At 39.0% G+C, this 22,780-nt stretch overlaps 4 long non-coding RNA genes across 5 annotated transcripts; all 4 read right to left on the bottom strand.

Moving 5' to 3' along the window:
- Positions 1 to 2,338: 2,338 nt before the first annotated feature.
- Positions 2,339 to 3,299, bottom strand: LOC306820562. 2 transcript variants are annotated; one of them, XR_013778683.1, is made up of 2 exons: positions 3,233 to 3,299; positions 2,339 to 2,677 (listed from the first exon to the last, which is right to left on the bottom strand). It is a non-coding gene; the product is annotated as an uncharacterized lncRNA (long non-coding RNA). The 2 variants fall into 2 exon arrangements; XR_013778684.1 differs by lacking the exon at positions 3,233 to 3,299 and adding an exon at positions 3,043 to 3,101.
- Positions 3,300 to 8,794: 5,495 nt separating this feature from the next.
- On the bottom strand, positions 8,795 to 9,853 carry LOC306820577. The gene is made up of 2 exons (XR_013778686.1): positions 9,094 to 9,853; positions 8,795 to 8,950 (listed from the first exon to the last, which is right to left on the bottom strand). It is a non-coding gene; the product is annotated as an uncharacterized lncRNA (long non-coding RNA).
- Positions 9,854 to 15,250: 5,397 nt separating this feature from the next.
- LOC306818093 lies at positions 15,251 to 16,309 on the bottom strand. Its single transcript, XR_013778135.1, has 2 exons — positions 15,550 to 16,309; positions 15,251 to 15,406 (listed from the first exon to the last, which is right to left on the bottom strand). It is a non-coding gene; the product is annotated as an uncharacterized lncRNA (long non-coding RNA).
- Positions 16,310 to 21,656: 5,347 nt separating this feature from the next.
- On the bottom strand, positions 21,657 to 22,034 carry LOC306820482. Its single transcript, XR_013778675.1, has 2 exons — positions 21,956 to 22,034; positions 21,657 to 21,812 (listed from the first exon to the last, which is right to left on the bottom strand). It is a non-coding gene; the product is annotated as an uncharacterized lncRNA (long non-coding RNA).
- Between the last annotated feature and the right edge of the window lie 746 nt (positions 22,035 to 22,780).

Raw genomic sequence — 22,780 nt, 5'->3', positions numbered from 1 at the left:
CTGTACATGGGGCACAACGTAAGCATTATGCGATACACAAAATGTGCTGTTTTATGAATGGCGTGTAGACCTCTTTGAATTCTATTCAAATTTTGCTGCACTTGCAAGTAAAGCCACTAGTGGAAGTGGAAACATCTTCTAAACCAAAAATAAAAACCTTAAAAATCTGAAAAATTTATTTCAGGCGTCTAAACCACTTCCTGGTTTTAGGACTCAAAACTCCACCAGTCTATTTACTGTAAAAATAACGGAGAGACAAGGTCCCCTGTGGAGTGAAGCTTTTATTTTTAGAGCTCCCCCTACTGACTGCCTGCAGCATAGGTCATAAACCCCGCCTCCTCAATGATAACAGACGGGACTTGGGTCAAACTGTTATGTTATAATACTCGTCACATAATGTTTTTTCCAAACCTAAACTCTGCTGTGATCATTAGATATTATCACCCTACATGGTGTTCAAGTGCTCATTTTTCTGTGAAGTTTGTTTTAAATAAGTTATTTGAGCTTAAAAAACGGGATTTTACGTCATACATGGCGTCGGCGATGATTGACAGCCGCGGATCTTGCGTAGCGCTCTTGGTAAATAACTAGTTACGTCGTGAAGGGAAGCCGACATCACGGAGCTTTTTTGTTCAGTTTTTTCGTCTTTTTTGAGCTGGTTAAAGCTGTTCTTTCGGCAGTAAACTAATGTCACGGACCTGTGGACTGTAAAGGATCTTTGACGTTTTTTCGGTAAGTAATAAAGTGTGATTTATGTGTCATTGCTTTAAGCATTAGCTAGCGAGCTAACATATTAGCAGTCTAAACTAGGTTACTTATCAGTCATGATTTATCTTTTTATTTTACTTTATAACGTGAGCAAACCTAATAACTGACATGCTCTGTTTCTTGATGTTGTTATTTAGTTTTTGTGAGTGGAATATTTCAAACCAATGCATTGTAATAAAAATCAGCTCATAGATAGCGGTTCATTGACTGTACAGTTATGTTTCAGTGAAAAAAATTGGTCTAGTAAGGTTTTTAAAAAACCTAAATACTATAAATCTGGCCTGTATTATTACTAATGTGTACATGTTTACAGTCTGTGTGAAGAGTGTGTTATACAGAAACAGGTCACCATGCAGGCTGATATTATAATACTGCATAATGAGGTAGAGTATTTCTCTAGATATCAGGATAAAACTAAAGTAAGCTCTGATTTAATATAACTTCTGTTTGATTTTAAAGACCAACAGAAACGTGAACACAAACATCAACAATCAGCGGTGGTGCAATATAATATCAACCGAGCATCATGCTGCTTAAACCTGCCAAATATTCAGCATGAGCTTACACACACATTACCAATTCAACAGTCACAAGTTGATCATATTGTACATTTAATGACACTCATTGAGAAATTGTGTCAAAACTTGACAAAACCTGACACAAACTATAAAAACAGGCTGCTGTTATGGTGGTTAGGAGACACACAGGCTCAATAAAAGGCATAAAGATCACGTTTCTCCCAAAATCATATATTAATGTTTTTTATTTTGCTTCTATAATCATTAATGTAGATTTTAATAGGTATTTACCTCTTTTCACCAACATTAAATTATACTGAGGATTTCCTTTTTCTCATGTTCTCTCTCTCTCTCTCCCTCCCCCAGCTCGTGCCTCACTCCAAAGCCCGCTGCTGCTGCTTTGTGGGAGCTTGGAAAGGACCTGACCACTGCTTCTCTTTCCAGGGCGTTTGGTCTGATCATACATGGCACTGGACAGCGGTCTGATGCGAAACAGTGGCCCGAGTGTCGCGCCTGAGCCACAGAGGACGCAGCTTGCACCTCTTGAGCAATGTTTGACAATTTATTCAAAACATCAACAGAAGAAATGAGATGCTGTTTAATACCGAGGTTTTTCTTATAAGCCACATTTTATTTTTATTTTTAGATTAATCTGCTATAACTTTAAAATACTGTGCATTCATTTGCCTCTTTCAAACCTGTTTAACCCACAACAACCTTAAATACTACCTCCATCTAAGTGAACAACCAAGTGAAAGAACACAGTAACTTAAAATACCACACTATGTTTTTAAGCACAATCTGTATTTTTTAAAGTAAGTTACAAGACTAGTATTACATTTCATATGTGATTGAATAAAATGTAAATGTAATTGCCTTCTCAGTCGTGTCTGTATCATACCACTCTACTCTCTTCATCTGCATGCTGTCTTTAATGCAGGTTAGTGTTAAAGTATTTTTAAAGCCATGTGTTGCCCGATTGTGACTTCTGTCATTGATCTAGAAGAACACAAGAAGTTATTTTTTTACAGCTTAAAAAAGGAGAGAAAAGGTTCAAATCAATGAATACGTTATTTTATTTATAACACATAGTCTGAACGGTGGTTCAGCTATAAAAGTGAGGAGGTTACTGGTTTGAATCCCCATCTGACAGGAGTCTCTGTGAGGAGTTTTCATGCTTTCTTCCTTCCACAGTCCAAAGGTGTTCACTGAGAGGAGAAAAAAGTAAGGGAGACCATCAGGTGAGCTGGCAGGGGTACAGCATGAAAGATGTATGAAACATTCAGCATTTTTTATAATTAACCTCATGTATCTCAATAACGTTTTAGACAACCCTGATTACTACACTTACCTCTAGTGTCTGTGTCAGCCATCTTTCTTCTTCCTTGTGTCTAAAATGAGGATGATAATCAATTTCAATGAGATACACAACATCTTAGACAAGGAAAAGAAACAGAGAAAAGGTCCATACAAACAGAAACCTTCATGAAACAGATTCATTTACCAGCTCCACAGTAATGCACAGAAACACATACTCTCACATAATTTACATAAATGTTCATGTAAATGTATATAGAACTGAAGTAACTAGTGATAGCAGATATGACTTTAGTACTATGTGCATCTTTTACCACTACTTTATATCATATAACATATTTTCACCAGCATATATTAGACCACTACACAACTTATGTTGCTAACTTAGCTTAAAATAGTTTATTTCGTTTTCTTTTCCAAAAATAAAGGGTTTACTAACCCACAGTTTAGATAGATAGATTCCGAGGGAAATTCAAGGCATCCAGTAGCAATATACAACACATGCAGGACATAAAGAAAAAAGGTTTAAATTCAATAATTACCGTAATATAAAACGCATGATTTTCTTAATTTTTAAATTAACTACGTTTAGATATTTGACTTGAAATATATGGTGGTTTTGTACTCACCTCTATGGTCGGTAGATGAATTTCCCTCTGTAAAGATTCTTAAGTTCTTGGCGTAGCTGGGCTGCGTAAGCAGCAGTCCGCTAAATGGGCGGGGCGTGTTGCCAGGGCTCCTCCCACTGGTCTCTACTGCGCAGTCTGGCTCCAAATGACGTCAGAATTCCAAGATCAAAGCGCCCATGAGGGCCATTCTAAGTGTCTTTGATGAGTCATCAGGTCTTTGAGACAACAGCTTTCCCGACAGTCAGTTGAATTTGACCCTTTCAACAAGCGGCAGCATTAAGAGAGATAACTCAACTATCACCTCAGATCAACATATCTGTTCATCAGAGACAATTTACAAACAACAGCAGCATTTATTTGTGACTTAAACAACCAGCCAAAGAAAATGCAGCGACCAACCCACCAAAGAAGGAACAACAACACCTTCAGACAGCAGGGCAATGGTCGAGACATGGAGCTCGAAAGACTTCATCAAGATGTGAGAAACCTCACGGATCTGCTGGAGAGAGAGAGGCAACACTGCTGTAAGGAGAGGAACGAAAAACTCCTGATCAGCCAAGAGTTGGAGGAGACAAAGCAACATCTGGCAAAGCAGAAAGCCCTCAAGGAAATGTATATAAACCGGGGAAAAGACACCAGGAGAGAGCTGGAGAGGCTCGAAAAGTACAGCAAAGAAGAGACCCTCTCTGCATTTCAGATCGCCCAAAAAGTGAACGACACCACCAGGCAGAGGAAGAAGAAAGATCTTCATGTTGACTACGAGGAGCTCAAGGTGGCATACGTAGTTTGCAACGACAAGTTTACAAAAGAGCTCCAGAGTGAGAAAGAGAAAAATAAGGTCATTCAAGAAGAACTGGACAGCAGCAAAGTTTCATACCATGAGCTCAAGATCAGGTATGAAGCCGACATGCTCGCTACCAAGCAGTTGGTGGAGACACTTCAGTGCAAGAATGAGCAGCAAGGTCAGTCTCACGCAGAAAGAGTGTCCCGAGACCAGCAGGTGATATCGACCTTGAAAGCTGAACTGGATGTCCTCGGTCAGAAGGCGAGAGAGGAGATTGCTGTCCTGCAACAGGCTGCTTTTGAGACAGAGAAGATTAACTTTACTGAGCTTGAGGGCCTGAAAACTCAGCTCAGTGATCAGAAAGTCATCAAGGAGCAGTTTGAGGAGCTACAAGTGGCTTATAAAACCAGCCAGGACAAGCTTACTGCTGAGCTCCAGAAGGAAAAGGACAACAGCAAGCTTCTCCAAGAACAACTGGAGGAGTTTAGAGCGTCCAGCAAAGAGCACAACCCAAGATACCAAACTGATGTACTGGCTCTGACACCGCAGGCTGAGAGCTGTCAGAAAGAACCTGAGGCCGAAACACAGTCTCTGTATAACACTGTGGCAGACAATCAGCTTTCAATCGAGAATTTGAACGCAGAAAAGATGGAGGAAAAGATCAAGACCCTGCAGCAGATGAACACGGAGAGCATCCAGTGCGAAGAAGTGGAGGAGCAGAAAACCCAGATTCAGCTCCTGATCTCACAAAACAAGGAGCTCTCAAGTGAACTTGAGGCTCATCTGGAGGATCGCATGCTTCCAACAAAAAAGAGAGCAAGTTGTGAGGAGAAGCAAGGCGAACCTTCATGCATGGAAGAGACTCTCCCCCAAGTCACCGCAGAAGCTCCAGGAAATTCAGGACCTGTGGGACTTACAGAAACTGTAGGAACTTCAGGAGTGACAGAAACTGCAGAGGCTACTGAAGCTGTGGAAACAATGCAGCCTCAAAAGCCAGAGCAGCAGAAGTCCTGGTTTAAGCAAGCCAGGCACTTCCTGGGACTGAGAAAACCTGAGAGTTGGAAGAAAAAGAAAGAACCTTCTTCCCTCTCCCCCCGACAATAACTCCCCCCGACAATAACCCCCCCCAACCCTTTGTAGGTTTTTTCCTCCGGGACGCTCCGGTTTGCCTACCACATATCCAAAAACATTCATCATAGGCTGAGTTGGTTACTCTTCAGTCTTCATTAAAAAAAAAAAAAAACATAATTTCCCTTTAAATGAAGTTGTGTGTTGTGGTGTTTAAGTTGTTTGACAGAAAAGTTACAGAACCCTTTTGTTATATGTGTCTTGTGTTTACTGTGTTTACTATCTTTACGTTCTGCATTGTCTTTGTAGGTTTTAGCTTGTTTTTATATTTATCAGTATGTTTCTGTTTCTAGCACACAAAAAAAAACACAGGAAGCTTTCCAGAAAAATGCAGTGAGTTTCTATTGGCTGAAATATGTGATATTAACGTTTGAATCTATTTGATTCTGGGTGCCACCCTGTGTTTATATGGAAAGTAAACCTTCCTCTGTACATGTGTTGTGATTTGCAGCATGTTTAAGCCACTGCAGTAACAAATAATAGAAGTGGATTAGTGCAGCCCTCACTGATCAATAACCCTGTCACCCCATTCAATATTCTGCATACTTTCAATTGACAGAAAACAACCAGACTTCATCATATCATTCTATGTTCTGTTGCAAACAGCAAAAAAATGCCACAGAGACAAAAAAAAAGGACAAAAAGACAAAGCTGCTATAAAACTATTCACATTCATATTCCTTCAGTCAGTAATGTGAAACTTCCCCACATTAATACCCCCTCTTTTTTCTAAGCTGACTTTAGAACGATTGCAAAAAAATATGTTTAAAACATTTATATCCCACAGAGAGTGAACTATTTACTGTGTACTTATTAACTCGTACTTATAAGGCCACATTTGGAATCTGATCAATGCCTTTCAGCAAAATCTATCTGAAAATATTTGCTTTACTGTGAGTTTGTGTTGATTACATTAAACTCAGTGTTATTATTAAGAACGAATGTAAACAACACACATGGAAAAAAGAGTAGACTGTCCTTACAACAATAATGCTTTTTTGTTGCCTGTGATAGACGATAGTGAGTTTAAAACCATCATTTTACTTATGCCTGCTTATGAAATGAAGAAAAGGAATTGCTCTAGAAGCAGGTTTAATCAGCACACCTGGAAGCTGTGATCAGAGTATATCCTTAAAACTAACTAACAAATTATTTTCATAATATGTTGCTTCTCTTTTTTTTTTTTTTTTTTTTGCCATTTTGTCTCGATTCAGTCGTACAGAGGATAGAATAGGAAATAGGTTGGAGAGACGGGTGATGACATTACAGTTCTGACCGGGACCTGGGCCGCCTACCTGGAGGAATGCAACTTCTGTACATGGGGCACAACGTAAGCATTATGCGATACACAAAATGTGCTGTTTTATGAATGGCGTGTAGACCTCTTTGAATTCTATTCAAATTTTGCTGCACTTGCAAGTAAAGCCACTAGTGGAAGTGGAAACATCTTCTAAACCAAAAATAAAAACCTTAAAAATCTGAAAAATTTATTTCAGGCGTCTAAACCACTTCCTGGTTTTAGGACTCAAAACTCCACCAGTCTATTTACTGTAAAAATAACGGAGAGACAAGGTCCCCTGTGGAGTGAAGCTTTTATTTTTAGAGCTCCCCCTACTGACTGCCTGCAGCATAGGTCATAAACCCCGCCTCCTCAATGATAACAGACGGGACTTGGGTCAAACTGTTATGTTATAATACTCGTCACATAATGTTTTTTCCAAACCTAAACTCTGCTGTGATCATTAGATATTATCACCCTACATGGTGTTCAAGTGCTCATTTTTCTGTGAAGTTTGTTTTAAATAAGTTATTTGAGCTTAAAAAACGGGATTTTACGTCATACATGGCGTCGGCGATGATTGACAGCCGCGGATCTTGCGTAGCGCTCTTGGTAAATAACTAGTTACGTCGTGAAGGGAAGCCGACATCACGGAGCTTTTTTGTTCAGTTTTTTCGTCTTTTTTGAGCTGGTTAAAGCTGTTCTTTCGGCAGTAAACTAATGTCACGGACCTGTGGACTGTAAAGGATCTTTGACGTTTTTTCGGTAAGTAATAAAGTGTGATTTATGTGTCATTGCTTTAAGCATTAGCTAGCGAGCTAACATATTAGCAGTCTAAACTAGGTTACTTATCAGTCATGATTTATCTTTTTATTTTACTTTATAACGTGAGCAAACCTAATAACTGACATGCTCTGTTTCTTGATGTTGTTATTTAGTTTTTGTGAGTGGAATATTTCAAACCAATGCATTGTAATAAAAATCAGCTCATAGATAGCGGTTCATTGACTGTACAGTTATGTTTCAGTGAAAAAAATTGGTCTAGTAAGGTTTTTAAAAAACCTAAATACTATAAATCTGGCCTGTATTATTACTAATGTGTACATGTTTACAGTCTGTGTGAAGAGTGTGTTATACAGAAACAGGTCACCATGCAGGCTGATATTATAATACTGCATAATGAGGTAGAGTATTTCTCTAGATATCAGGATAAAACTAAAGTAAGCTCTGATTTAATATAACTTCTGTTTGATTTTAAAGACCAACAGAAACGTGAACACAAACATCAACAATCAGCGGTGGTGCAATATAATATCAACCGAGCATCATGCTGCTTAAACCTGCCAAATATTCAGCATGAGCTTACACACACATTACCAATTCAACAGTCACAAGTTGATCATATTGTACATTTAATGACACTCATTGAGAAATTGTGTCAAAACTTGACAAAACCTGACACAAACTATAAAAACAGGCTGCTGTTATGGTGGTTAGGAGACACACAGGCTCAATAAAAGGCATAAAGATCACGTTTCTCCCAAAATCATATATTAATGTTTTTTATTTTGCTTCTATAATCATTAATGTAGATTTTAATAGGTATTTACCTCTTTTCACCAACATTAAATTATACTGAGGATTTCCTTTTTCTCATGTTCTCTCTCTCTCTCTCCCTCCCCCAGCTCGTGCCTCACTCCAAAGCCCGCTGCTGCTGCTTTGTGGGAGCTTGGAAAGGACCTGACCACTGCTTCTCTTTCCAGGGCGTTTGGTCTGATCATACATGGCACTGGACAGCGGTCTGATGCGAAACAGTGGCCCGAGTGTCGCGCCTGAGCCACAGAGGACGCAGCTTGCACCTCTTGAGCAATGTTTGACAATTTATTCAAAACATCAACAGAAGAAATGAGATGCTGTTTAATACCGAGGTTTTTCTTATAAGCCACATTTTATTTTTATTTTTAGATTAATCTGCTATAACTTTAAAATACTGTGCATTCATTTGCCTCTTTCAAACCTGTTTAACCCACAACAACCTTAAATACTACCTCCATCTAAGTGAACAACCAAGTGAAAGAACACAGTAACTTAAAATACCACACTATGTTTTTAAGCACAATCTGTATTTTTTAAAGTAAGTTACAAGACTAGTATTACATTTCATATGTGATTGAATAAAATGTAAATGTAATTGCCTTCTCAGTCGTGTCTGTATCATACCACTCTACTCTCTTCATCTGCATGCTGTCTTTAATGCAGGTTAGTGTTAAAGTATTTTTAAAGCCATGTGTTGCCCGATTGTGACTTCTGTCATTGATCTAGAAGAACACAAGAAGTTATTTTTTTACAGCTTAAAAAAGGAGAGAAAAGGTTCAAATCAATGAATACGTTATTTTATTTATAACACATAGTCTGAACGGTGGTTCAGCTATAAAAGTGAGGAGGTTACTGGTTTGAATCCCCATCTGACAGGAGTCTCTGTGAGGAGTTTTCATGCTTTCTTCCTTCCACAGTCCAAAGGTGTTCACTGAGAGGAGAAAAAAGTAAGGGAGACCATCAGGTGAGCTGGCAGGGGTACAGCATGAAAGATGTATGAAACATTCAGCATTTTTTATAATTAACCTCATGTATCTCAATAACGTTTTAGACAACCCTGATTACTACACTTACCTCTAGTGTCTGTGTCAGCCATCTTTCTTCTTCCTTGTGTCTAAAATGAGGATGATAATCAATTTCAATGAGATACACAACATCTTAGACAAGGAAAAGAAACAGAGAAAAGGTCCATACAAACAGAAACCTTCATGAAACAGATTCATTTACCAGCTCCACAGTAATGCACAGAAACACATACTCTCACATAATTTACATAAATGTTCATGTAAATGTATATAGAACTGAAGTAACTAGTGATAGCAGATATGACTTTAGTACTATGTGCATCTTTTACCACTACTTTATATCATATAACATATTTTCACCAGCATATATTAGATCACTACACAACTTATGTTGCTAACTTAGCTTAAAATAGTTTATTTCGTTTTCTTTTCCAAAAATAAAGGGTTTACTAACCCACAGTTTAGATAGATAGATTCCGAGGGAAATTCAAGGCATCCAGTAGCAATATACAACACATGCAGGACATAAAGAAAAAAGGTTTAAATTCAATAATTACCGTAATATAAAACGCATGATTTTCTTAATTTTTAAATTAACTACGTTTAGATATTTGACTTGAAATATATGGTGGTTTTGTACTCACCTCTATGGTCGGTAGATGAATTTCCCTCTGTAAAGATTCTTAAGTTCTTGGCGTAGCTGGGCTGCGTAAGCAGCAGTCCGCTAAATGGGCGGGGCGTGTTGCCAGGGCTCCTCCCACTGGTCTCTACTGCGCAGTCTGGCTCCAAATGACGTCAGAATTCCAAGATCAAAGCGCCCATGAGGGCCATTCTAAGTGTCTTTGATGAGTCATCAGGTCTTTGAGACAACAGCTTTCCCGACAGTCAGTTGAATTTGACCCTTTCAACAAGCGGCAGCATTAAGAGAGATAACTCAACTATCACCTCAGATCAACATATCTGTTCATCAGAGACAATTTACAAACAACAGCAGCATTTATTTGTGACTTAAACAACCAGCCAAAGAAAATGCAGCGACCAACCCACCAAAGAAGGAACAACAACACCTTCAGACAGCAGGGCAATGGTCGAGACATGGAGCTCGAAAGACTTCATCAAGATGTGAGAAACCTCACGGATCTGCTGGAGAGAGAGAGGCAACACTGCTGTAAGGAGAGGAACGAAAAACTCCTGATCAGCCAAGAGTTGGAGGAGACAAAGCAACATCTGGCAAAGCAGAAAGCCCTCAAGGAAATGTATATAAACCGGGGAAAAGACACCAGGAGAGAGCTGGAGAGGCTCGAAAAGTACAGCAAAGAAGAGACCCTCTCTGCATTTCAGATCGCCCAAAAAGTGAACGACACCACCAGGCAGAGGAAGAAGAAAGATCTTCATGTTGACTACGAGGAGCTCAAGGTGGCATACGTAGTTTGCAACGACAAGTTTACAAAAGAGCTCCAGAGTGAGAAAGAGAAAAATAAGGTCATTCAAGAAGAACTGGACAGCAGCAAAGTTTCATACCATGAGCTCAAGATCAGGTATGAAGCCGACATGCTCGCTACCAAGCAGTTGGTGGAGACACTTCAGTGCAAGAATGAGCAGCAAGGTCAGTCTCACGCAGAAAGAGTGTCCCGAGACCAGCAGGTGATATCGACCTTGAAAGCTGAACTGGATGTCCTCGGTCAGAAGGCGAGAGAGGAGATTGCTGTCCTGCAACAGGCTGCTTTTGAGACAGAGAAGATTAACTTTACTGAGCTTGAGGGCCTGAAAACTCAGCTCAGTGATCAGAAAGTCATCAAGGAGCAGTTTGAGGAGCTACAAGTGGCTTATAAAACCAGCCAGGACAAGCTTACTGCTGAGCTCCAGAAGGAAAAGGACAACAGCAAGCTTCTCCAAGAACAACTGGAGGAGTTTAGAGCGTCCAGCAAAGAGCACAACCCAAGATACCAAACTGATGTACTGGCTCTGACACCGCAGGCTGAGAGCTGTCAGAAAGAACCTGAGGCCGAAACACAGTCTCTGTATAACACTGTGGCAGACAATCAGCTTTCAATCGAGAATTTGAACGCAGAAAAGATGGAGGAAAAGATCAAGACCCTGCAGCAGATGAACACGGAGAGCATCCAGTGCGAAGAAGTGGAGGAGCAGAAAACCCAGATTCAGCTCCTGATCTCACAAAACAAGGAGCTCTCAAGTGAACTTGAGGCTCATCTGGAGGATCGCATGCTTCCAACAAAAAAGAGAGCAAGTTGTGAGGAGAAGCAAGGCGAACCTTCATGCATGGAAGAGACTCTCCCCCAAGTCACCGCAGAAGCTCCAGGAAATTCAGGACCTGTGGGACTTACAGAAACTGTAGGAACTTCAGGAGTGACAGAAACTGCAGAGGCTACTGAAGCTGTGGAAACAATGCAGCCTCAAAAGCCAGAGCAGCAGAAGTCCTGGTTTAAGCAAGCCAGGCACTTCCTGGGACTGAGAAAACCTGAGAGTTGGAAGAAAAAGAAAGAACCTTCTTCCCTCTCCCCCCGACAATAACTCCCCCCGACAATAACCCCCCCCAACCCTTTGTAGGTTTTTTCCTCCGGGACGCTCCGGTTTGCCTACCACATATCCAAAAACATTCATCATAGGCTGAGTTGGTTACTCTTCAGTCTTCATTAAAAAAAAAAAAAAACATAATTTCCCTTTAAATGAAGTTGTGTGTTGTGGTGTTTAAGTTGTTTGACAGAAAAGTTACAGAACCCTTTTGTTATATGTGTCTTGTGTTTACTGTGTTTACTATCTTTACGTTCTGCATTGTCTTTGTAGGTTTTAGCTTGTTTTTATATTTATCAGTATGTTTCTGTTTCTAGCACACAAAAAAAAACACAGGAAGCTTTCCAGAAAAATGCAGTGAGTTTCTATTGGCTGAAATATGTGATATTAACGTTTGAATCTATTTGATTCTGGGTGCCACCCTGTGTTTATATGGAAAGTAAACCTTCCTCTGTACATGTGTTGTGATTTGCAGCATGTTTAAGCCACTGCAGTAACAAATAATAGAAGTGGATTAGTGCAGCCCTCACTGATCAATAACCCTGTCACCCCATTCAATATTCTGCATACTTTCAATTGACAGAAAACAACCAGACTTCATCATATCATTCTATGTTCTGTTGCAAACAGCAAAAAAATGCCACAGAGACAAAAAAAAAGGACAAAAAGACAAAGCTGCTATAAAACTATTCACATTCATATTCCTTCAGTCAGTAATGTGAAACTTCCCCACATTAATACCCCCTCTTTTTTCTAAGCTGACTTTAGAACGATTGCAAAAAAATATGTTTAAAACATTTATATCCCACAGAGAGTGAACTATTTACTGTGTACTTATTAACTCGTACTTATAAGGCCACATTTGGAATCTGATCAATGCCTTTCAGCAAAATCTATCTGAAAATATTTGCTTTACTGTGAGTTTGTGTTGATTACATTAAACTCAGTGTTATTATTAAGAACGAATGTAAACAACACACATGGAAAAAAGAGTAGACTGTCCTTACAACAATAATGCTTTTTTGTTGCCTGTGATAGACGATAGTGAGTTTAAAACCATCATTTTACTTATGCCTGCTTATGAAATGAAGAAAAGGAATTGCTCTAGAAGCAGGTTTAATCAGCACACCTGGAAGCTGTGATCAGAGTATATCCTTAAAACTAACTAACAAATTATTTTCATAATATGTTGCTTCTCTTTTTTTTTTTTTTTTTTTTGCCATTTTGTCTCGATTCAGTCGTACAGAGGATAGAATAGGAAATAGGTTGGAGAGACGGGTGATGACATTACAGTTCTGACCGGGACCTGGGCCGCCTACCTGGAGGAATGCAACTTCTGTACATGGGGCACAACGTAAGCATTATGCGATACACAAAATGTGCTGTTTTATGAATGGCGTGTAGACCTCTTTGAATTCTATTCAAATTTTGCTGCACTTGCAAGTAAAGCCACTAGTGGAAGTGGAAACATCTTCTAAACCAAAAATAAAAACCTTAAAAATCTGAAAAATTTATTTCAGGCGTCTAAACCACTTCCTGGTTTTAGGACTCAAAACTCCACCAGTCTATTTACTGTAAAAATAACGGAGAGACAAGGTCCCCTGTGGAGTGAAGCTTTTATTTTTAGAGCTCCCCCTACTGACTGCCTGCAGCATAGGTCATAAACCCCGCCTCCTCAATGATAACAGACGGGACTTGGGTCAAACTGTTATGTTATAATACTCGTCACATAATGTTTTTTCCAAACCTAAACTCTGCTGTGATCATTAGATATTATCACCCTACATGGTGTTCAAGTGCTCATTTTTCTGTGAAGTTTGTTTTAAATAAGTTATTTGAGCTTAAAAAACGGGATTTTACGTCATACATGGCGTCGGCGATGATTGACAGCCGCGGATCTTGCGTAGCGCTCTTGGTAAATAACTAGTTACGTCGTGAAGGGAAGCCGACATCACGGAGCTTTTTTGTTCAGTTTTTTCGTCTTTTTTGAGCTGGTTAAAGCTGTTCTTTCGGCAGTAAACTAATGTCACGGACCTGTGGACTGTAAAGGATCTTTGACGTTTTTTCGGTAAGTAATAAAGTGTGATTTATGTGTCATTGCTTTAAGCATTAGCTAGCGAGCTAACATATTAGCAGTCTAAACTAGGTTACTTATCAGTCATGATTTATCTTTTTATTTTACTTTATAACGTGAGCAAACCTAATAACTGACATGCTCTGTTTCTTGATGTTGTTATTTAGTTTTTGTGAGTGGAATATTTCAAACCAATGCATTGTAATAAAAATCAGCTCATAGATAGCGGTTCATTGACTGTACAGTTATGTTTCAGTGAAAAAAATTGGTCTAGTAAGGTTTTTAAAAAACCTAAATACTATAAATCTGGCCTGTATTATTACTAATGTGTACATGTTTACAGTCTGTGTGAAGAGTGTGTTATACAGAAACAGGTCACCATGCAGGCTGATATTATAATACTGCATAATGAGGTAGAGTATTTCTCTAGATATCAGGATAAAACTAAAGTAAGCTCTGATTTAATATAACTTCTGTTTGATTTTAAAGACCAACAGAAACGTGAACACAAACATCAACAATCAGCGGTGGTGCAATATAATATCAACCGAGCATCATGCTGCTTAAACCTGCCAAATATTCAGCATGAGCTTACACACACATTACCAATTCAACAGTCACAAGTTGATCATATTGTACATTTAATGACACTCATTGAGAAATTGTGTCAAAACTTGACAAAACCTGACACAAACTATAAAAACAGGCTGCTGTTATGGTGGTTAGGAGACACACAGGCTCAATAAAAGGCATAAAGATCACGTTTCTCCCAAAATCATATATTAATGTTTTTTATTTTGCTTCTATAATCATTAATGTAGATTTTAATAGGTATTTACCTCTTTTCACCAACATTAAATTATACTGAGGATTTCCTTTTTCTCATGTTCTCTCTCTCTCTCTCCCTCCCCCAGCTCGTGCCTCACTCCAAAGCCCGCTGCTGCTGCTTTGTGGGAGCTTGGAAAGGACCTGACCACTGCTTCTCTTTCCAGGGCGTTTGGTCTGATCATACATGGCACTGGACAGCGGTCTGATGCGAAACAGTGGCCCGAGTGTCGCGCCTGAGCCACAGAGGACGCAGCTTGCACCTCTTGAGCAATGTTTGACAATTTATTCAAAACATCAACAGAAGAAATGAGATGCTGTTTAATACCGAGGTTTTTCTTATAAGCCACATTTTATTTTTATTTTTAGATTAATCTGCTATAACTTTAAAATACTGTGCATTCATTTGCCTCTTTCAAACCTGTTTAACCCACAACAACCTTAAATACTACCTCCATCTAAGTGAACAACCAAGTGAAAGAACACAGTAACTTAAAATACCACACTATGTTTTTAAGCACAATCTGTATTTTTTAAAGTAAGTTACAAGACTAGTATTACATTTCATATGTGATTGAATAAAATGTAAATGTAATTGCCTTCTCAGTCGTGTCTGTATCATACCACTCTACTCTCTTCATCTGCATGCTGTCTTTAATGCAGGTTAGTGTTAAAGTATTTTTAAAGCCATGTGTTGCCCGATTGTGACTTCTGTCATTGATCTAGAAGAACACAAGAAGTTATTTTTTTACAGCTTAAAAAAGGAGAGAAAAGGTTCAAATCAATGAATACGTTATTTTATTTATAACACATAGTCTGAACGGTGGTTCAGCTATAAAAGTGAGGAGGTTACTGGTTTGAATCCCCATCTGACAGGAGTCTCTGTGAGGAGTTTTCATGCTTTCTTCCTTCCACAGTCCAAAGGTGTTCACTGAGAGGAGAAAAAAGTAAGGGAGACCATCAGGTGAGCTGGCAGGGGTACAGCATGAAAGATGTATGAAACATTCAGCATTTTTTATAATTAACCTCATGTATCTCAATAACGTTTTAGACAACCCTGATTACTACACTTACCTCTAGTGTCTGTGTCAGCCATCTTTCTTCTTCCTTGTGTCTAAAATGAGGATGATAATCAATTTCAATGAGATACACAACATCTTAGACAAGGAAAAGAAACAGAGAAAAGGTCCATACAAACAGAAACCTTCATGAAACAGATTCATTTACCAGCTCCACAGTAATGCACAGAAACACATACTCTCACATAATTTACATAAATGTTCATGTAAATGTATATAGAACTGAAGTAACTAGTGATAGCAGATATGACTTTAGTACTATGTGCATCTTTTACCACTACTTTATATCATATAACATATTTTCACCAGCATATATTAGATCACTACACAACTTATGTTGCTAACTTAGCTTAAAATAGTTTATTTCGTTTTCTTTTCCAAAAATAAAGGGTTTACTAACCCACAGTTTAGATAGATAGATTCCGAGGGAAATTCAAGGCATCCAGTAGCAATATACAACACATGCAGGACATAAAGAAAAAAGGTTTAAATTCAATAATTACCGTAATATAAAACGCATGATTTTCTTAATTTTTAAATTAACTACGTTTAGATATTTGACTTGAAATATATGGTGGTTTTGTACTCACCTCTATGGTCGGTAGATGAATTTCCCTCTGTAAAGATTCTTAAGTTCTTGGCGTAGCTGGGCTGCGTAAGCAGCAGTCCGCTAAATGGGCGGGGCGTGTTGCCAGGGCTCCTCCCACTGGTCTCTACTGCGCAGTCTGGCTCCAAATGACGTCAGAATTCCAAGATCAAAGCGCCCATGAGGGCCATTCTAAGTGTCTTTGATGAGTCATCAGGTCTTTGAGACAACAGCTTTCCCGACAGTCAGTTGAATTTGACCCTTTCAACAAGCGGCAGCATTAAGAGAGATAACTCAACTATCACCTCAGATCAACATATCTGTTCATCAGAGACAATTTACAAACAACAGCAGCATTTATTTGTGACTTAAACAACCAGCCAAAGAAAATGCAGCGACCAACCCACCAAAGAAGGAACAACAACACCTTCAGACAGCAGGGCAATGGTCGAGACATGGAGCTCGAAAGACTTCATCAAGATGTGAGAAACCTCACGGATCTGCTGGAGAGAGAGAGGCAACACTGCTGTAAGGAGAGGAACGAAAAACTCCTGATCAGCCAAGAGTTGGAGGAGACAAAGCAACATCTGGCAAAGCAGAAAGCCCTCAAGGAAATGTATATAAACCGGGGAAAAGACACCAGGAGAGAGCTGGAGAGGCTCGAAAAGTACAGCAAAGAAGAGACCCTCTCTGCATTTCAGATCGCCCAAAAAGTGAACGACACCACCAGGCAGAGGAAGAAGAAAGATCTTCATGTTGACTACGAGGAGCTCAAGGTGGCATACGTAGTTTGCAACGACAAGTTTACAAAAGAGCTCCAGAGTGAGAAAGAGAAAAATAAGGTCATTCAAGAAGAACTGGACAGCAGCAAAGTTTCATACCATGAGCTCAAGATCAGGTATGAAGCCGACATGCTCGCTACCAAGCAGTTGGTGGAGACACTTCAGTGCAAGAATGAGCAGCAAGGTCAGTCTCACGCAGAAAGAGTGTCCCGAGACCAGCAGGTGATATCGACCTTGAAAGCTGAACTGGATGTCCTCGGTCAGAAGGCGAGAGAGGAGATTGCTGTCCTGCAACAGGCTGCTTTTGAGACAGAGAAGATTAACTTTACTGAGCTTGAGGGCCTGAAAACTCAGCTCAGTGATCAGAAAGTCATCAAGGAGCAGTTTGAGGAGCTACAAGTGGCTTATAAAACCAGCCAGGACAAGCTTACTGCTGAGCTCCAGAAGGAAAAGGACAACAGCAAGCTTCTCCAAGAACAACTGGAGGAGTTTAGAGCGTCCAGCAAAGAGCACAACCCAAGATACCAAACTGATGTACTGGCTCTGACACCGCAGGCTGAGAGCTGTCAGAAAGAACCTGAGGCCGAAACACAGTCTCTGTATAACACTGTGGCAGACAATCAGCTTTCAATCGAGAATTTGAACGCAGAAAAGATGGAGGAAAAGATCAAGACCCTGCAGCAGATGAACACGGAGAGCATCCAGTGCGAAGAAGTGGAGGAGCAGAAAACCCAGATTCAGCTCCTGATCTCACAAAACAAGGAGCTCTCAAGTGAACTTGAGGCTCATCTGGAGGATCGCATGCTTCCAACAAAAAAGAGAGCAAGTTGTGAGGAGAAGCAAGGCGAACCTTCATGCATGGAAGAGACTCTCCCCCAAGTCACCGCAGAAGCTCCAGGAAATTCAGGACCTGTGGGACTTACAGAAACTGTAGGAACTTCAGGAGTGACAGAAACTGCAGAGGCTACTGAAGCTGTGGAAACAATGCAGCCTCAAAAGCCAGAGCAGCAGAAGTCCTGGTTTAAGCAAGCCAGGCACTTCCTGGGACTGAGAAAACCTGAGAGTTGGAAGAAAAAGAAAGAACCTTCTTCCCTCTCCCCCCGACAATAACTCCCCCCGACAATAACCCCCCCCAACCCTTTGTAGGTTTTTTCCTCCGGGACGCTCCGGTTTGCCTACCACATATCCAAAAACATTCATCATAGGCTGAGTTGGTTACTCTTCAGTCTTCATTAAAAAAAAAAAAAAACATAATTTCCCTTTAAATGAAGTTGTGTGTTGTGGTGTTTAAGTTGTTTGACAGAAAAGTTACAGAACCCTTTTGTTATATGTGTCTTGTGTTTACTGTGTTTACTATCTTTACGTTCTGCATTGTCTTTGTAGGTTTTAGCTTGTTTTTATATTTATCAGTATGTTTCTGTTTCTAGCACACAAAAAAAAACACAGGAAGCTTTCCAGAAAAATGCAGTGAGTTTCTATTGGCTGAAATATGTGATATTAACGTTTGAATCTATTTGATTCTGGGTGCCACCCTGTGTTTATATGGAAAGTAAACCTTCCTCTGTACATGTGTTGTGATTTGCAGCATGTTTAAGCCACTGCAGTAACAAATAATAGAAGTGGATTAGTGCAGCCCTCACTGATCAATAACCCTGTCACCCCATTCAATATTCTGCATACTTTCAATTGACAGAAAACAACCAGACTTCATCATATCATTCTATGTTCTGTTGCAAACAGCAAAAAAATGCCACAGAGACAAAAAAAAAGGACAAAAAGACAAAGCTGCTATAAAACTATTCACATTCATATTCCTTCAGTCAGTAATGTGAAACTTCCCCACATTAATACCCCCTCTTTTTTCTAAGCTGACTTTAGAACGATTGCAAAAAAATATGTTTAAAACATTTATATCCCACAGAGAGTGAACTATTTACTGTGTACTTATTAACTCGTACTTATAAGGCCACATTTGGAATCTGATCAATGCCTTTCAGCAAAATCTATCTGAAAATATTTGCTTTACTGTGAGTTTGTGTTGATTACATTAAACTCAGTGTTATTATTAAGAACGAATGTAAACAACACACATGGAAAAAAGAGTAGACTGTCCTTACAACAATAATGCTTTTTTGTTGCCTGTGATAGACGATAGTGAGTTTAAAACCATCATTTTACTTATGCCTGCTTATGAAATGAAGAAAAGGAATTGCTCTAGAAGCAGGTTTAATCAGCACACCTGGAAGCTGTGATCAGAGTATATCCTTAAAACTAACTAACAAATTATTTTCATAATATGTTGCTTCTCTTTTTTTTTTTTTTTTTTTTTCCATTTTGTCTCGATTCAGTCGTACAGAGGATAGAATAGGAAATAGGTTGGAGAGACGGGTGATGACATTACAGTTCTGACCGGGACCTGGGCCGCCTACCTGGAGGAATGCAACTTCTGTACATGGGGCACAACGTAAGCATTATGCGATACACAAAATGTGCTGTTTTATGAATGGCGTGTAGACCTCTTTGAATTCTATTCAAATTTTGCTGCACTTGCAAGTAAAGCCACTAGTGGAAGTGGAAACATCTTCTAAACCAAAAATAAAAACCTTAAAAATCTGAAAAATTTATTTCAGGCGTCTAAACCACTTCCTGGTTTTAGGACTCAAAACTCCACCAGTCTATTTACTGTAAAAATAACGGAGAGACAAGGTCCCCTGTGGAGTGAAGCTTTTATTTTTAGAGCTCCCCCTACTGACTGCCTGCAGCATAGGTCATAAACCCCGCCTCCTCAATGATAACAGACGGGACTTGGGTCAAACTGTTATGTTATAATACTCGTCACATAATGTTTTTTCCAAACCTAAACTCTGCTGTGATCATTAGATATTATCACCCTACATGGTGTTCAAGTGCTCATTTTTCTGTGAAGTTTGTTTTAAATAAGTTATTTGAGCTTAAAAAACGGGATTTTACGTCATACATGGCGTCGGCGATGATTGACAGCCGCGGATCTTGCGTAGCGCTCTTGGTAAATAACTAGTTACGTCGTGAAGGGAAGCCGACATCACGGAGCTTTTTTGTTCAGTTTTTTCGTCTTTTTTGAGCTGGTTAAAGCTGTTCTTTCGGCAGTAAACTAATGTCACGGACCTGTGGACTGTAAAGGATCTTTGACGTTTTTTCGGTAAGTAATAAAGTGTGATTTATGTGTCATTGCTTTAAGCATTAGCTAGCGAGCTAACATATTAGCAGTCTAAACTAGGTTACTTATCAGTCATGATTTATCTTTTTATTTTACTTTATAACGTGAGCAAACCTAATAACTGACATGCTCTGTTTCTTGATGTTGTTATTTAGTTTTTGTGAGTGGAATATTTCAAACCAATGCATTGTAATAAAAATCAGCTCATAGATAGCGGTTCATTGACTGTACAGTTATGTTTCAGTGAAAAAAATTGGTCTAGTAAGGTTTTTAAAAAACCTAAATACTATAAATCTGGCCTGTATTATTACTAATGTGTACATGTTTACAGTCTGTGTGAAGAGTGTGTTATACAGAAACAGGTCACCATGCAGGCTGATATTATAATACTGCATAATGAGGTAGAGTATTTCTCTAGATATCAGGATAAAACTAAAGTAAGCTCTGATTTAATATAACTTCTGTTTGATTTTAAAGACCAACAGAAACGTGAACACAAACATCAACAATCAGCGGTGGTGCAATATAATATCAACCGAGCATCATGCTGCTTAAACCTGCCAAATATTCAGCATGAGCTTACACACACATTACCAATTCAACAGTCACAAGTTGATCATATTGTACATTTAATGACACTCATTGAGAAATTGTGTCAAAACTTGACAAAACCTGACACAAACTATAAAAACAGGCTGCTGTTATGGTGGTTAGGAGACACACAGGCTCAATAAAAGGCATAAAGATCACGTTTCTCCCAAAATCATATATTAATGTTTTTTATTTTGCTTCTATAATCATTAATGTAGATTTTAATAGGTATTTACCTCTTTTCACCAACATTAAATTATACTGAGGATTTCCTTTTTCTCATGTTCTCTCTCTCTCTCTCCCTCCCCCAGCTCGTGCCTCACTCCAAAGCCCGCTGCTGCTGCTTTGTGGGAGCTTGGAAAGGACCTGACCACTGCTTCTCTTTCCAGGGCGTTTGGTCTGATCATACATGGCACTGGACAGCGGTCTGATGCGAAACAGTGGCCCGAGTGTCGCGCCTGAGCCACAGAGGACGCAGCTTGCACCTCTTGAGCAATGTTTGACAATTTATTCAAAACATCAACAGAAGAAATGAGATGCTGTTTAATACCGAGGTTTTTCTTATAAGCCACATTTTATTTTTATTTTTAGATTAATCTGCTATAACTTTAAAATACTGTGCATTCATTTGCCTCTTTCAAACCAAGTGAAAGAACACAGTAACTTAAAATACCACACTATGTTTTTAAGCACAATCTGTATTTTTTAAAGTAAGTTACAAGACTAGTATTACATTTCATATGTGATTGAATAAAATGTAAATGTAATTGCCTTCTCAGTCGTGTCTGTATCATACCACTCTACTCTCTTCATCTGCATGCTGTCTTTAATGCAGGTTAGTGTTAAAGTATTTTTAAAGCCATGTGTTGCCCGATTGTGACTTCTGTCATTGATCTAGAAGAACACAAGAAGTTATTTTTTTACAGCTTAAAAAAGGAGAGAAAAGGTTCAAATCAATGAATACGTTATTTTATTTATAACACATAGTCTGAACGGTGGTTCAGCTATAAAAGTGAGGAGGTTACTGGTTTGAATCCCCATCTGACAGGAGTCTCTGTGAGGAGTTTTCATGCTTTCTTCCTTCCACAGTCCAAAGGTGTTCACTGAGAGGAGAAAAAAGTAAGGGAGACCATCAGGTGAGCTGGCAGGGGTACAGCATGAAAGATGTATGAAACATTCAGCATTTTTTATAATTAACCTCATGTATCTCAATAACGTTTTAGACAACCCTGATTACTACACTTACCTCTAGTGTCTGTGTCAGCCATCTTTCTTCTTCCTTGTGTCTAAAATGAGGATGATAATCAATTTCAATGAGATACACAACATCTTAGACAAGGAAAAGAAACAGAGAAAAGGTCCATACAAACAGAAACCTTCATGAAACAGATTCATTTACCAGCTCCACAGTAATGCACAGAAACACATACTCTCACATAATTTACATAAATGTTCATGTAAATGTATATAGAACTGAAGTAACTAGTGATAGCAGATATGACTTTAGTACTATGTGCATCTTTTACCACTACTTTATATCATATAACATATTTTCACCAGCATATATTAGATCACTACACAACTTATGTTGCTAACTTAGCTTAAAATAGTTTATTTCGTTTTCTTTTCCAAAAATAAAGGGTTTACTAACCCACAGTTTAGATAGATAGATTCCGAGGGAAATTCAAGGCATCCAGTAGCAATATACAACACATGCAGGACATAAAGAAAAAAGGTTTAAATTCAATAATTACCGTAATATAAAACGCATGATTTTCTTAATTTTTAAATTAACTACGTTTAGATATTTGACTTGAAATATATGGTGGTTTTGTACTCACCTCTATGGTCGGTAGATGAATTTCCCTCTGTAAAGATTCTTAAGTTCTTGGCGTAGCTGGGCTGCGTAAGCAGCAGTCCGCTAAATGGGCGGGGCGTGTTGCCAGGGCTCCTCCCACTGGTCTCTACTGCGCAGTCTGGCTCCAAATGACGTCAGAATTCCAAGATCAAAGCGCCCATGAGGGCCATTCTAAGTGTCTTTGATGAGTCATCAGGTCTTTGAGACAACAGC

Source organism: Symphodus melops (assembly GCF_947650265.1).
Source record: "Symphodus melops genome assembly, chromosome: 2".
NCBI classification, from domain to species: domain Eukaryota; kingdom Metazoa; phylum Chordata; class Actinopteri; order Labriformes; family Labridae; genus Symphodus; species Symphodus melops.
This window is presented reverse-complemented; position numbering and strand designations above follow the sequence as displayed.